This window comes from Quercus lobata, chromosome 7 (genome assembly GCF_001633185.2).
Source record: "Quercus lobata isolate SW786 chromosome 7, ValleyOak3.0 Primary Assembly, whole genome shotgun sequence".
In the NCBI taxonomy this organism is placed as follows: domain Eukaryota; kingdom Viridiplantae; phylum Streptophyta; class Magnoliopsida; order Fagales; family Fagaceae; genus Quercus; species Quercus lobata.
Window position 1 is genome coordinate 11,794,641 of NC_044910.1, and position 17,774 is coordinate 11,812,414.

Below are 17,774 nucleotides of genomic sequence, written 5' to 3' on the forward strand. Positions count from 1 at the left end.
AAATAGGGCGAGTAACTGACGAGTCTTCCTTATACTTAGACTAAAGAAAAGAGGCAGAGGAAATTAGCAAGATTAGCCGCAAGAAAGTTAAGAAGTATTTCTTTGTAAAAAAAAAAAAGGGAGAGATGACTTACCCTCTGCTCAGCAGCAGATACGAGGTGAGGGGTTGTCTTCCTTTTGCTACTACGAGTTCTACTAGCCATAGAAGCACCTGTAGGTGGTAGTGGGGTGGCAGGCTTGGTCTTGTCAGCAGATTTGAGCTTGGCAGGAACTTTCTTACTCGGTACAGAGATGTTTATTACCTTGACATTTTTCTCCCAACCGGGAGGGTAATCACCAGCATGCCAGTACCATCCTTTTTTCTCTGCATCCCATTCAAAAATGGCCGACCGATTTTGCTTCCTAACCGAGACAACCATACCTAGCCCATTAGGGGGAATAAGGGAGAAGCCACAGCTACCCACTAGCTCATTCACAAATATAGTCATCACCACATCCCAATAACCGTGCATGGGAAGAGTACAGAGACCCTCCCTTAGCGAACCGGGAACTGTAACGGCATTGAAGCGCTGCCTCCAAAACTTAAAGGCAGTATGCCGCAGGAAAGGGCGCACTGAAGTAGGAGATTTCATGAGGAAGGAAATTTCATCGGGGATATCTTGATCCAACCCAAACTGCATTCTCACTCGGTTGACAGGATAATGAACAAACCTAATGCCTTCATCGGCTAGGTAAGGCAGTCATCCGGCATTAGTGGCCGCCAGATAAGTAATCCCTGTTTCATCAAAGCTAACCAAAGGGGTGGTAGTCCCAATGGTGTCAACAAACGAACCTATGGCAGAATCCATGCAAGTATAATTTGCACCCAAGTTTTTATAGGCTCTCCAAGAAAAACCGACGCCTTCATCAAAAGATTTAACCACAGAATAGCCAATGAGCTTCAAACCAGACCAGTGAAAAGCAAGCTAAAAATCGGACTCAAACCTACCGCAAAAGTCAGTAATTACTCTCGGACATATCTAGTACTTATCTTTAGCAAACCGAGCAGATCTTCACTTTGTCAAGTACTGAGCACAACGCTCAAACAACAACTGCTGAAGTATGGTACAGTGAACGGAAGAGGTAACAATGTGGCAGGACCCAGCCTGACTCTCATCACTACGAAGAATGTCTAATTGGACATACAGATGCCCCAGGAACATGGGGGCCAGCGGAAGGCGGGGGCCAGCGAAAGGCTCACCCTAGCAGACATTTTAATAGCCAAACGAAAGTACAAAGGCTTTATGGCATAGTGGGGGTGGGACCCAAAAACAAATTTGCAAAGCCAAAATGCAATAAAAGCCGCGCGGCAAGCAGCAACAGAAAACTTAGAAGAAGAACTAACCCAGTATGACAACTTGGCGTTTCCGGCCATCTTTTTCCTCAATTCGGCCTCAATGGCCTCTTCCTTTGGAGAAAACACTAGAGTGGCAGGATCGGCATCACCAAGAATGGGTAGGAGTAACTGATTGGCCACATCCTCAAGGGTAACGGTGAGTTCGCCACATGAGAAAAAGAAGGTGTGGGTGGTGGTACACCACCGTCGGACCAAATGTCGGAGGTTGTAGAGGTCCCGGAAGTTCGACAGGCAGCGAGATGAGACAATAGCCTTCAAGACGCCGACTCGTTGCAACAACCCCATAAAGCCCGTATCGGAAAGCTCATTGTCAACCCATTCTCTCCAACCCAAGGCAGTGTCGGACCCAAATTCGAAATGAATGGGTACAGGAAGCGAGGTGCCTTGGCGAATGGCCAGATCGGGGATTGAAGATGCTAACAGAGCCCAAGAAACGTTGGGGTTTTGCCAGACAAGGGCAAGCCATACACGACCCGGTGGCAGCGGTGCATAGTCACCAGGAACTTTTGGAAAGTGAGGGTGGACTTCATACCACGGGTCGATCAAAGGAGCGCATTCACTGTTGGGGTCGCGCCGTGTCTCTTCCCCAGCGGACTGTTCCGAATCGGAGTGTTCCATCTCCTCGCCTACATCAGGAAAGGCGGGAGGGTCGGAAGTGATTGCCTTCCCTTTATGGCGGGAATAACCTTGGCTTTTCACCAGCGACATGGTGAGAGGTTTTAGTTGGAGAAAATGGGTACGGATGTTTGAAGGGGAAAAGATGCTGAAGAGTAAGAGATGGAGAGCATATGTTTTTGGAAAAGAAGGAGTTTGTGTTTAAAGTGCAGAAGGATTCTTCCTTAAATACCCATGTCATTAATAACGGCACGAAGGAAGGTGACGGGTCAACCACCAGAATGGGATGAAATTAATGAAGTAGCGGCTATGCTTAGAGAATAACTACCAAACTAGGAAATTTGAAGAGACAACCCTGTTCGCAGCAGGAAGGAAAATATGTATAATATATATATATATGTATATATATAAGAAGAGGTCCACAGCTTAAAAAAGACCTGCGAAAAAAAGAGAAGAAGAAAAAGATGAGAAGAGAGAAGGGCAGAGACGTCTTTCCATTCACATATGAACCACATGAACGTTTCATATGTTCAGGGGGCTAAATGTTGAGGGCCATTTGTGAGAAAGAAAGCCCAATAACAAGGGCAACAAAGAATTAACAAAGCAGATAGTAAAACCATTAGGCCTAAGTGGCAGAAATAATGGATCACAGGCCCAAGAAATAAACAAATGAGTCTTGAAGAGGCAATGGGCTCAAAGAAGCCCGGAAAGAAAGAAATAGCATTCCATGGGCAGTGTATGAGATAGAAAAGCAAGAAAGGGCCGCCGCAGGCTCAAGGTAATGCAAACTAAGAAAGTAAGGGGTTTATGGCAGGCCTATAAACCCCAAGGATGAGAATAAGATTATTGGGTCAGGGAAGTCCAATGAAATTAGTAAAAAACCCATGAGAGTGTGGAATTAGCAAAAGGGCCAAGGAAGCCCAAAGAAACCAAACGGGCCAAGGATGCCAAAAGGGACATAGGAGTCCATAAGTAAAAGCAAAACAGTGGCCTTGCCAAGCCACTGAGAGAAGGAATAAATGGCAGGCCTAAAAGAGGTCCAACTGGATTAAGTTATTACAGCAGGAATAACAGTACAACATTGCAAGAAATAAAGGAAACCAAGGAATAGGCCAAAGAAATGTAAGGCCCATCATCAAACAAAGCCCAGCTCTTGAATGAAGTGGGAAAACGAAGAACAGCCCACATAAGAGGTCAAAAAGCACGGATGACGAGCCTCTAGACCACGGCAGACGAATGGGCAGCAGGCAAGTTTTGGACACATATGGAATGAAGGCACGCGCAAGGCCCAGGCACCACCAGCCTGTACCTAGCCAATACAGAGTATGGTGAGGTCGAGGGGTCAGAGGATCAGAGGGCATGGTTTGGTGGTGGGGAGAGGGGAAAAATATATTTTTATGGTTCCAGCTCAGGCTCTTTCGGGGTGGTGTCTTGCTGGGATGGTTTACTACCCAAAAGAGGCAAGCTGAGTTGGAACCATTAGGTGTATGCCATGAGGGATAGGGAGAATGAAATAACCCAGATCATGGCAGGAAAGGGTGCCACAGCAGACTAGCAAACAAAATACTCTTCCTTGTCTGGTGATGGGAGGGCGACACACAGACAGCACAGTGATGGCCGGCCAGTACACCCAAACCAGACAAAGGGAATTAAGGGTTAAAACAGTAAAATCGGGTCACGGCAGGCACTATAAAAGGTGGGTCTTGCCGTGAACAGGGGACAACACGGAACAGAACTTAGGGAAGGAAATAGAAAACTTAAAAGAAATAGAAAAGGAAAACATAGTGAGAAGAAAGAAAGAAATAGTGAGAGTTAGAAAGGTGGGCATGCACCGGTAGATTAATCCTTTCTCTCTCTCATGAAATCCGGTCCTCTGTAGGAAAAAACTCAAAAACACCTACGCAGAAAACCACTCAGGCTCGTTTCCCTCAGAGACGTTAACCTCTACAGCAGGATTCATTCTTGAGAGATTGACCGCTTTGAGGAGGGACGTTCTCCCCTTTGTGGTTCTGCTCCTGCGGATTGAATTTCCGGGCGAATTCTTCCAGTATTCCGATTGACCCGTGAACATTTGATGTTTTCTCTGTTATTTCTTTTTTCCCTCTCTTCTGTAAAAGGAAAACAAATAGTGTTGTTATTGTAATTGATGTTAAGGGCTATTTGGTCATTTCCCCATTTAAGTGGGTAGATATTTTTTGCTTATTCTATTATTATTATGTCTGCCTGCCACAATTTGTCTGAAACAGTTCTGCCTACCGTAAACACGTTCCTGGCAGACTTGGCTTAATTTGCGCACAAGCCGGACCACCTTAAGTTGAAGTCGGACCGGTCCCGACTCTCTTATCCAGAAAACTTGGGCTTAGTGCAGTAGGAGGCAGCCCAATACCACTAGCACAGCCCACTCCCTTACACTATTTATATCTATGCTCTAGCCTAAAAACCCAAATCTATTTATAACTAAATCTCCTTGTTATTACTTATATAACCCAAATTGACCTAGTACACACTTGATGTGGAACTCATCAAGTGCCCATACAACCTACATTTATATCCAATCCAATATTAATCCAAACAATGTAGATAATTAAAAAAAATTACCCATATCTATTTATTTGAGTTAAGTGTAACTAGACATAGACCCACGTGATACGTGGGAATATATAAATATTATGTAATGTGGTGTAATATATGAAAAATAACAATTAATTCCACTATTATCTATTTTTATAAAAAAGATTTCAAGTATTTTTTTAATTTGTTTATCTCTACAAAAATATCATACTGTTATGTTTTTTTGATTAATTTTTTTTTAAAGGGGAACTATATTCATCTAACTTTTGTTGTAGTGTACTATATTTGCCTAATATACAACTAAACTTTATAAGTTTCAAATTTTTATTCAAATTTCTCATCTCTTAATAAATAAAGAGATTATCATAATAATAAAAAACTCATCACGAAATTATAATGTTATTTTAACCAAAATTAAAATAAAACCAAAGGAATAAAAGATAAACTTTATAATAACTTATTACTCAAAAAATTGGTAGGCATATTCAAATTCATATATAAACTAAATTCTTATTTTTTTAAAAACTAATTATTAACCCAAACCAAAATTCAACCAAAGCTATAAAGGGAGATTGAAGACTTAGCAATGGGAAATTAAAAAAAAAAAAAAAAAAAACCATAAACACTTAAAAAAAAAAAAAAACCATAAACCTTAATCATAGTTTTAAGAGAGAACAAAAATGAGAGAGAGAGAGAGAGAGAGAGAGAGAGCTCTAGTTTTTTGTGGGGAAAATATGGATTGAATGAGAGAAATGATATCAAATTTATATAAAATAAAATAGGTAGAAGATGAGTCAAAATATAAAAAAGAGAAAAAAATATGAAGGAACTGTAATGGTAAAGTAGAAACTAGCGGGGAGAAGAATGAGGGGAAAGGTTAGAGAAAGTTTAATAGTAAATGTGGACTAATAGGGAGAAGAAATTATTTATTTATTTTTTATTTATTAAGAATATGGATAATAAAAGTTTAAAAAGAGAAAAGAAGAGGTAAAAAAGAAGTAGATGATGTGGCTGTTGATATGGCTCAATAAGAATGTACCAATAATAAAAGCTACGGTTCAGATTTGAGAGAGAGAGAGAGTACTTACTTTTTTTTGGGGGGGGGGGAAATATGAATTGAATAAAAGAAATAATATCGAATTTATATAAAATAAAATAAAGAGAAGAAGAGTTAAAATATACATTTAAAAAAAAAAAGAGAAAATAATATGAAGGAAGTGTAACCTTTTTTTAAAAAATTTATTTTTAGAGAAAATTTTAACTTATGACATTCGCTTTTGATGATAACTCTTTATCTTCAAACTAAGACATCAATTGGTGTTTAGTGTAGGCGAAAATTGAACCTCAAATCTCTTATTCAACATAAAAGATTTTACTAATTGAATTAACTAGAACACACGAAGGAAGTGTAACGATAAAATAGAGAGTAGTGGGGAGATAGATAGACAAGGAAGGAGAGGAAAGGTTGATTGCCGATGTAGTTCAATAGGAGTGTAGCAACAATAAATGCTACACTTTAACTTATATATGTGTATATAGGAAAGTTTTGACACCACTTTTATGGGAAACTAACTGTAAACCTGCGCGTTGCGTGTGATAATAATTTTTATGGTGGTTTTATTAATTTTTTTTCAATTTAAACTAATTTAATAAGGAATAATGTATTTCATAATTATATTTTTATTTATTATAGGAACAATCATAAATGTAATATAAGGACAATCATAAATCATAAATATAGATTTTGTCGTACCAAAATGAAAACAATACAATTTTTCTCAGAAATTCAAAAGGCAAGTTAACAAAAATATTCATTTTTTAATAGAAGTTTTTTTATAACATTTTGTGAATCATTAAAAAGAATATAAAATTTGAAAATTATTCTTTTAGTTTTAAATAAACTTTCTCAAACCTTATTTTTCTGCCTACAATCTAAAACACCAAAAAACGTAACATAGAAAATTAATAAACTTAACAATGATTAAATGGACCAAATAGAAAAAAAACAATTTGTTGTTGATAATCTATTAAGGTTATTTTCTTTGCAGAAATTGTGATTTCATCCACCAAAACATATTATCAAATAAATAATTAATCGCAAAATCTAAGAATTAAATTTCTATATATGCATTGTTATAAAATAATAATAATAATTAAAGTAAAATTGCAAAAGCTAAAATTTGTCACCCATCTAATTATTTTTGTTTGGCTAACCTTTGCCTTTCTCTAAATAAATGACATTATAGAGTACTTCTAATACAACTATTAAGACCACCGCGCATCCTTGGTGTAGTAGTCATTCCATAAGTATAAATGTTTGTGGAGTTTAAGTCTCTAGGAGGGAACTTTACACACTTATATGCTTAGATTATGCTAGAATAGAAATTCTATCTTGTATAAAAAAAAAAAAAAAAAAAAAAAAAAAAAAAAAAAAAAAAAAAAAAACCCAACTATTAATAGTACTTTGTCTACCACAAAGGATTAGAAAATAAACAAAAATTAGTAAAGTCTTATAGTTTAACATCTAAATTGAGCACTATAAAAAATAATGCTGTGTAATAGAATAAATATCAAATTACAATAAATACCAATGTATCCAAATCATGCTATGTAATAAAATAATATTATATTTTTATATGCTATATTTAATTCTTTATAATGCAATAGGATAAAATTTAACAACCAAAGAGGAAAAAAAAACAACAATTTAAAAAACAAAACTAAATCGCATTAACCTAAAGTAGAGTTTTAAAGAATATAAAAAATTATCAATCTAAAGCAGAGATACAAGAAAAATAAAAAATCCACCAAAAATTTGAGAGAGAGAGAGAGAGAGAGAGAGAGAGAGAGCCTTTTTTTTTGTGAAAGAAAACTATGCATAGAATGGAAGAGATAGTGACAAATTTATAGTAAGATGGCGTGAATAAGAAGAGATAAAAATAAAGGAAGATGAAGAGAAAGAAGAAGAATGATATTAATGTAGAGGGTAATGGGGAGATGAAAAGATAAGGAAGAGAGAAAGGTTGGAGAAGTAGTGGAGAAATGAAAAGATATGGGACGGAGAAAGGTTGGAGAAGTGTAAATATTAAAAAAATAACTTTTAAAAACAATTATAGGGAATTGAAAAGAAAAAAGATAATGACATGGATGCTGATGTGGCTCAATTAAAGCGTAGCAATAATAAATACTACGCTTCGGCTTTTAGATATATATATATATATATATATATAGATATAGATGAAAAAAATTGTCAAAACATTATTTTTTTTTTCTTTTCCCATAAAAATTTTCTTTAAATAAATTATTAACCATTACCCTATGGGCATCCATTAGCATTTCCCTTATTATATTGTCATGGTATTATCATTGTACGACAACATAACGTTGTCACCATATTGGGGCAAACCTAACTCCAATACATATGCTTAGGGTTTATTTTAACTAGCAACCTATTTATATCTATATCTATATAATATCTAAAAGCTGAAGTGTAGTACTTATTATTGCCACACTTTTGTTGAGCTACATCAGTATAGTATTTCAGTTAACTTTGGTCAATTTGGTCCATTTCTCTCGCTCTCTCTCTCTCTCTGAGCAGAAGAGAATGCCTTTATAAATTGTAAAGTTCTAGCTATAAGATCAAATTTATAAAGCTAAGATTCCATGCTCTTACAATCCTTAACAAAAGGATGCTATAAGGTAATTTACTTTTTTTTTTTTTTCCTTTTATTTTGTATTTAATTTTTTCACCATAAGTTGAAGACTTGGCTTTTGTTTATTTTTGTGAATTCCATTTACAATAGAAAGTATAAGATATAAAACTAATTTTTGGCATATATTATGTCATACTTTAAGGTAACCAATTTTTTGTGGTGACATTGCTATCTAATTCCTAGTTTCTCTCTCTCAAAAGTTTGAATCCTTTGTTTTGTTCAGCTGTCTAGGTGATTGATTTTTCTAGATAAGCTTGGAGTTTGGGAATTGTATCACTTATACTTTGTTAGAAAATAATCACATAATTTTAAGAAGGATTTGGGGCTAACACTTATATGTCTCATTTACTATTTTCTTTTTCACTTAACAAAAAAAACAAATCATCAAATTTTTTTACGCATCGTGCGAGTCTATGACTAATAATAGTAAATATGTAATCGTTTAGGCTTTCTGCTATAGACATAAGTTGAAAGGCTGAACCACATTAGCTCACGTGTTTTCTTTTTCTCTTGCTTCCACTCATTCTCAATCTAAATTCAATATCACTGTCTTTTATTCTTTAGATTTTAATAATATCATAGATACAATATAAAAAGTGTCACATCATTTAAAATTGTAATGACATGAACCATGAAATGGATTCACCATTTAGATTTGTAACTTCTAATGTGAATCATGGAATGGATTCATTTCAAATAAAGGGGATCTTTTTCATTTTTGTTTCTTGAAACGAGCAAAACATGAACATAAACCAATATTTAGAGTTTCAAATAGAGATAGAATCAGGGAATCAACCTCTCGCTAGGTGCCTACTATCACCTCTTGCATACCCTGCAAATGTTAGAGCTTTCTTTTTTCGCTAGGTGCTGTAAGATTTTCCAGAAAGCATATTAATTTTCTGAAGATTACATTGTAGAACGAATATTATTGTTCTAAAGACATTGCTCTTGGCCTTCACTGCATTGTATGTTAATTTCACTTCAAGGAAGAAGTCCACACGACTTAAAATCTTAAATGCAAACGGCACAGTCCTGAGAATAATTTCAGATTAATAATACTAGTAAATTCTTATTTAAAGCAATTGCACCAATACATGCCTTGCTAGTCAAATACAACTTTTAGCAGATCAATAATATCAGTACATTCTTATTTTATTCATGATTTGGATAAGTTCAAGCATTTGGCAGTGGTTTTCCAGCGAGAAATGCTTTAAACAGTGAAAATGATCTCGCTGGTTGCGTTGACGGAGCTGTGTGTGAAGCTCCTCTTATGCTGGCAAAAGATAGCTGGGTTTTACCATATACTTGTGTCCATCCACCAACCTGCAGTGAAAAAATAAATAAGGGAAAATGAATACCATTTAGCACCAACCATTCAACAGAAAACTATATGAGCATATCTACCTGTTTTCCCTCGAACCATGCTCTGTATGGCACAGTTGTTTTCAGACGCATCTCCTTTGCTAATTGATTTACTAGTGTCCGAGACCCGATAAATGGGATTGCTGCATCTTGATCTCCACTGTCAAATTACTTCAAAATCAACTAAATAATAAGCAGGACCCCTTTTCTGTCTTCTTCGAAATTGTGATACATACGAAGTAATTAAATAGCACAAGAGCTTAGAGAGTTTATCTTACATTATTACCATACCTGTAAATGAAGACTCGAATGCCAGACTTCACAAGTGAGACTATGACACCAATTATAGATATCTCTCTATTTTTTTCATCATAATGTAGAAAATCGGAGCTAAAATAGTAAAACAAAGAACCCCAACAATTCCAATGTTAGCAAGAGGAAGGATTATAATGTATTAAAACAAAACAAATTCTCTATTTCTTTGCACCACTACCTGGACTTTTGTTTGGAAAGCCCCATGGCATTGTGATTAGAGATGCAAATAATTACTAAGACTTAAATTTTTTTTTTTTTTAGAAAAAGGAAAAAAAAAGTGAATATCATTACTCTCGGCAGAGAGCCCATTCCTTAATTCCAACGAGTTGGGCATGGAGAGCCTTCTGCACGTCTTTCCTGTTTAAATACTTTTCTGTGATACCTTCTCCACAGACCAGTTCCTTCTTATCAGCTTCCTGTAGGTAGAGGGAAGATGAATAAAGCAATCAACTGAAATTTATAAGAAGAAAATGTTGTAAAAGTTATTATGACTTCTGAGTGGAGTTGTGATATGCCTTTGTGTTTAGAACATTTTTCTCTCTCCCATGTGTGTGTGTTTGTCTCTCAAAAAAAAAAAAAAAAAGAAACTGTTGCATTTTAAAGGTAAAAATTTACGTACAATTCCTTAAATGCTGTATGCTGTCAAATTAAAGACAGACATATAGTTACATTGACCAATAAAACACATATTGAATTGTCCTAAGGACAATTATCTAATGTATATCACTTAAAGGAATGGAATCTGAGTTTGACCCATTTTAAAATATAAAAATGTGATAAAAACAAGTCACAATATATAAGAGTTTTGACAGGGGCGTGCAAAAAGTTTACCTGCTGGTTGAGAGCATTTGGTTTTGAATGGAGAGGTAACAAAGTTTGAAATTTAGATAAGAGGGGTTCATACAGCATGTCCATTTGTGACTTAACAGGTGATAGTAAGTTGTTTGACTTGGGCATATACAACAAGACATTTAGTATCAGCTTCTTGGTTCATGGCTTTTCTTATGATCTCGGCTGAACCATTACAAGATTTAGTGAGAAATTGATAATTGTCATCTGATATCAACCATGAAACCAGTAATACTCGTCTCGCAAGTCGAAATCAATGGTGAAATCCAGAAGAGCATTCCCCACCTGCGAAAATAGTACAAATTAATACAATTTTGATTCGTCAATATTATTTGATATGGAATTTTTTTTTTCTTAAATTTATTTCATAAATTATATTCCATGTTCTACTCACAGCTATCCCCTTCAAATTGATCTTTAAATTGGACTGAACAATTAGCTGGGCAAGTTGGGGTACATAGTGACCTATTACGAAAACAGGATCATGAGTTTTATAAGAAATCTCTGAGTGTGTGTGATCTATTAATTAAATGAACAACTATAGTACCACCTAAATTTGTTAGGGGGTTGATTCTAGTTTTTGAAAACTATACTACTATAAGAATTTCTGTTCATCATATTGCCTTGAATCTTCCACCCCCTACACACACACATATATATAATACCTATGTAATGTAGACCATAATATTGTATTCTAGTCCATGCTTTCTATCAGACCTCTCGGCTACGGTTGTACAAAACCTTATGGCTGTTTGCACTAAAACAAATGGTCTTTGTCTAAATGGAGAAATTACCTGCATAGCTCTCTCCTGTGATAAAAAATTCTTTTGCTCGATACTTTGGATATTTGGCAAACCAGCGTTGCAGAAATATAAGATTGTCTCGTGCTTAACAAAAGTAAACACTTTGTCAGTTTCAAAATGTCCATATATAAGATGATTGGATATACGAACATCCTCAAGAGTAATTTTTTGTGGAAAAATTAATCCACATATAAAGGGTACTGATTTTTGAATGTAAGTTGTAATTTATGTAAATTGCATTTTGTTTTCTTTGTTCTCAAATCACGGTCGTAACATTTGTATTATGTTTTATCTTTAAAAGCATTAGCAAAGAGAAGGAATGTGCAAAAACTATTAACATGTAGTATAGTATTTACTATTCACTATGAATATTACAACAAAAGTACTTAAAATCAATTCAATATGAAAAAAGTTTTACTAATTGGTATGTTTTTGAATAATAGGAAATAATGATGTTTGCTTCAGTAACGATGTTTTCTAGACAATGAGTCATTTTCTAAGAAGTATTTTCAATAAAACTATCTCATTTTCTAATATTTGCTAGCAACTTTAAATGAGTTGAAAAATAATCTCCTAACTTCTCTTATTTAATTTGTTATGAGATAGAGTTGTTTTCTAAAATAATTTAGTGGAATCTCTAAAAATAAGTCATACTTTTATATTTATCAAAAGTAATTTTTTTTTTTAACTCATCTTATTTTATACTATCAATTACTGGAAAACACGGAAAACATATACCTGTTATCTCCTCATTCACATTGGTGTAGAATGATTTATTAGCCGAGAAAGAGAAACCAACTCCTGCCGGTGACTCCAAATACAACATATTTGCTTCTGTAACAAAGGTTAACTTAAGAGGTAAACAATGGCTATATATTCACTTAAATCTGGTTTGTCATTTATCCCAGATAAGTAAAAATAAATAAGCATATTTGGTCTGCATGTAAATAGTCAAACGCACCTATAAACAAAGTAAAACATTAATCATTGCCAATTAAAAAGGAAATGATACAAGATAAACAAGAGTACTAGTCATGGACTTAGCCTCAATTGGAAAACCTTTATTCCAGTTGTACTCATTCCTGACCAGATTGTCTCCCCTCACTTTAAAGGGACCATGCTCAAGCAAAGCTCCTGCTCCAACAGATGAACAACCAGGCCCTACCAAAAAAGAAGAAGCACACGTACACACATCGAAACGAAGTAAAATGTCAAACATAGTTTTGTTTTTGTATATCAAACTCAGAAATAGAAAATTCAGGAAAACAAATTTGAGTTAATTAAGAGTTCATTCAGTGACGTTAGTGATATAATTCAAGTTGATACTGTAATTTTACCTCCATCTAGCCAGAGAACAAGAGGCTTTGAAGCTGGCTGTGATTCAGCTTCAAAAAAGTAATAAAAAAGAGCTCTGTTTTGCTTTTCATCAACTGTGATGTATCCTGCAAATTGTTGGAAACTGACTTGTGGTTGCCCTGGCAGACTCGTGATTTTATCAGCTATGGGAAAAGGTTCCACTGGCATAAGAAAGTGAATGAAAGTGGCACATATTATGCCCATGACAATCCATCTCTGGGACTGCATGATTGAGCGAGATGAAGACAGTGAGAATAAGAGCTCTTTAGTTTCAGATAGAAGACCTTGAAGGTGCTTATTCTCAAATAGATCTAGAGTTGGAGGTGTTGCTATTTTTGAACTATTCGCGTGGTAGTGATGCAGTGTCATTATGTAACATACGAATTATTTTATTTTTTATTTTTTATTTTTATTTTTTTATGGCAATGTAACATGTGATGTTTTTGTTCCTTTTTTGTTAATGCTTTATGGTAGGACATAGTTCTGCTTCAATTGAAGCCACTTCTTAGTTTTCTTGAGATCAACAAAGATTTCTTATTATCCAAAAAAGGGGGAAAAAAAAAGTAGTGAGTACCCACATTGTGTAATAATTATAAGAGTGATTAGTTTATATAACATAGAATTGGACCAAACCTATAAGTTTAAGTTTTTGGATTAAGTAGTGTTATCATATATTTAGGGGTAGAAATAAGTACAACACAAGGAGGGCCATGATCCCCAACCTCCCACAACCCCCCCCCCCCCCCCCCCAAAAAAAAAAAAAAATCATATTTTTAATTGGTAAAAGTGAGACACCAACTTTGTTTTGAAAGACTGAATAATAATAAATAGGGTAAATTGCAAAAATACATTCCTGAAGTTTGGAGTTGTTTGGATTTTACACTCTAAAGTTTCAGAACTTTGATTTTACAACCTGTAGTTTGGTTTCGTTAGCAATTTATCCCCCATGGTTAGTTTCTGCTATTAAGTGACACGTGCATTTTGACGTGTTTTATTTTTGCCAAATCAACCCCAAAACTACGTTGTTGCAATGAAAAATAAAAGCTTACTTGGCATTATCCAAATGGTACCGTTTTGCCCAAAGCTAAAACACAAAAAGAAAATTCATGACGATATTTCTTTAGGCAAGGCGGTACTGTTTGTATAGTGCCGAGTAAGCATTTATTTTTCATTGAAATAACATAGTTTTGGGATGATTTGGCAAAAATAAAACACATCAATATGCACACATGTCACTTAATAGCAGAAACTAACTGTGGAGAGTAAATTGCTAAAGGAACCAAACTTCAGGGTGTAATTTACAATTTGGGATGTAAAATCTAAACAATCCCAAATTTAGAGGTGTAATTTGTAATTCCCTAATAAATAATAAACTTTCTTTTGTAAGACATATGGCCCCTAATTAGTGAATTGAGCCCCCCACTTCTGATTCGTTTGTGTGTACCTCACAATTTGACTGAATTTTTTATTATTATTTTTTTAAGTTTCTCTTTAGGCAAAACAGTACCATTTGGATAGTGCCAGGTTAGCATTTATTTTTCATTGAAATAACGTAGTTTTGGGACTGATTTGATAAAAATAAAACATGTCAGTATGCGCATGTGTCACTTAACAACAGAAACTAACCATGGGGGTCAATTGCTAATGGATCCAAACTTTAGGGTGTAATTTGTAATTTGGGATGTAAAATCTAAGCAAACCCAAAGGTGTAATTTGCAATTTGGGGTGTAAAGTTTAAGCAACCCCAAACTTTATAGGTGTAATTTACAATTTATCATAATAAATAATAGGGTAAACTGCAAAATATACCCCTAAAGTTTGGAGTTGTTCGGATTTTACACCTTAACGTTTTAGAAATTTGATTTTATACCTTCAAATTTGGTTCCATTAGCAATTTCCACCCCTAGTTAGTTTTTACTGTTAAATGACACATAGAATTGCTGACTTGTCTTCTTCTTCTTCTTTTTTGGCCAAATCAGCACTTAAACCACTTTCAAAAAATCCAAGAGCTGGCTTCTTCAAAGGACACCATTTCTTCAACCAAACTACTTCAATTTGGGGAAGAGGTATAGGTCTGGATCATCCTTGAAATCTGCTTAATAACAAAACTACTAAGTATTTCATCAAAAAAACAAAAAAAACGAAGTATTACAGAATACCATTAACAGCAACAAACTAATGGGGTGTCACGGCACATCATAAAACTTAAAATTATTGATATTACATTATCATCCCAGTCTTGAGGCTGAAACAAACCACCTTGATAGTAAGTAAAATGTAATCAGTAACTATTTCATCATCAATATTTAAATAACTGGAAATTCATGACTATCTTCTTGGCATCAGTATCAGGAATTTCCTTTGGGATGTCATCGTAGCCCTATAATACACAACAAAAACCCAATCATTCCGTTCATCCAGCAACAAAAACCCCCAAAATCCAAATTTTTTCAGTGACAAAAACTGTAATAAAGGTTCAAGTAAACCAATTCCAAAAAGGGAGAAAAACTGAGCTGGAATAGCAGCTCACTGTTGGCGTGGTCGTTGCCTTGGACTTGATTTGAAGCCGTCGATGGTGGAGCTGGTTTGGGTTCATGATTGATTTGTACATGTTATAGGGATCCCAGGTTCATGGGTTTTGACTTTTGACGTGGGTTTTGTGTTTTTATTTTGGGTGAAACGAGGTCGTTTGGAGAAGCCAGCTCTTGAATTTTTTAGAAGTGGTTTAAGGGCTGATTTGGCAAAAAAAGAAAAAAAAAAACACACACACACACACACATCAGCAATTCTATGCACCACTTAACAATTACAAAAATTAACCGGGGGTGGGAATTGTTAAAGAAAAAAAGCTTTAGGGAGTAAAATCAAATTTCTGAAATGTTGGGGTGTAAAATCCAAACAACTCTAAACTTTAGGAGTGTACTTTATAATTTACTCTAAATAATAAAACTTTCTTTTGTAAGATATATGTCCCCCAATCAGTAAATTGAGCCCCTACTTGGGATTTGTTTGTGTGTCCCTCACAATTTGATTGGATTATATATATGTATATATAACGTTTATCCATCCCCTAAAAGTACCAACACATAAGTTAGAGCATTCTTGGAACCAAAAAAAAAAAAAAAGTCCCCATACTTGAAGAGCCAAAGTGTAAAATTTTTTACAAACTTACTAGAGTAAGATCTAAATATACAACATCCACTATAGCACATTTATCCCCCCCTCTCTCTCTCTGTCTCTCTCAAATCTACGGTGGCATGGTCATGGCATTGGGACTCGGTAAATTAATTGTGTCATGGTGTTGGGTTGCAATGGACTGGGTCGCAATGAAATGGGTCCCCAATTAAAAAAAAAAAAAAAAAAATTTGTTTTGTAAGACATGGCCCCTAATCAAACCATTTTCTATTGCCTACTTTTCAATCCCTAATCAAATGAATCCTTAATTATTATTTATATTTTTCTTTAAGAAATGAAGCCCAAATGATTTGGTTAGAAAGAACTTTGTTGTAGCAATGTATATAGGTAGGACCAGATATGCGGAAAAATTATATATATATATATATATATATATATATGTATATGTGTATATATGAGAGAGAGAGAGAGAGAGAGAGAGAGAGAGAGAGCAATGTCACACAATTTAATAAAATTTTATTGGATTAATATTTTGAAAAATTCACTGTTGGATTTTATATTCTCTATCTTTTTAACGCACATGCCAAATTTCACATTAAATAGATGTTATTTACTAATTGATCCATGACTCATCTTTTATACATAGTTTTAATATATAAAAATTAAAATTTAAATATTTGATAGATGACACGATTGACATTTGATTGGTACAAAATTTGGCATGTATGTTGTAAAGTGGTGGACTGTGCTAGCGGTGTTGGGCTGCTTCCTGCGGCACTAGGCCCAAGTTTTCTAGATAAGGGAATTGGGACTGGTCTAGCTGCAACTCAAGTTGGTCCGGCTTGTGCGCAAACTAGGTCAAGTTTGCTAGGAACGTGCTTGCAGCAAACAAAGCTGTTTCAGACAAGTTGTGACAGAGAGACATAATAATAGTAAAATAAATAAAATATCTGGCCACTCAGTGGGAAATGATCAAAAAACCCTCAAACACAACTACAACAATAATAATCACTTTTACAGAAGGAAAAGAACAGAACGAAAATGAACAAGTATGAATATGTATGGGTTAATCAAAATGTTAGGAAATCAACTAAAATTTGGTCTGCAAGAGCAAAGCTAGAGAGGAAAGAACGTTCCTTCTCAACACAATTAATCTCTTAGAAAAAAGTCTTGCCGTGGAGATTAACTACCCTGAAAGAAACGGACCTGAATGGTTTATGCACAGAGACTCCTTGTGATTTTCACAGAGAGTAGGACTTCTTGAAGGAGAGAAGGAATCAATCTACCGGTGCATACCTGCCGTTCTAATTTTCACTTTATTTTCTTTTTGGTTGTTTTCTTTCTTTGCTTCCCACTCGTTTCTTTTGCTATTTCTTGGTTTTTCTCTTCAAATTCCTATTTCTTAGTTAAGGTTTCCGTTGTTGCTCTATTTTTCTATTCATGGCAAGATCCTCTTTTTATAGTGCCTGCTGTGACTAGATTTTATTGTTTTAGCCTTTAACCTCCTTTGTCTGATTTGGGTGTACTGGTCGACCATCACTGTTCTGTCTGTGTGCCACCCCCCAATCACCAGACAAAGAAGGATATTTTGTTTGCTTGCCTGCCGTGGCACTCTTTCCTGTTACGGTCTGGGTTCTTTCTCTCTTCCTATCCATTATG

General features: G+C 34.9%; 1 pseudogene; it reads right to left on the reverse strand.

Moving 5' to 3' along the window:
• Positions 1-9,362: 9,362 nt before the first annotated feature.
• Positions 9,363-13,323, reverse strand: LOC115953113 (annotated as a pseudogene).
• Positions 13,324-17,774: the final 4,451 nt, after the last annotated feature.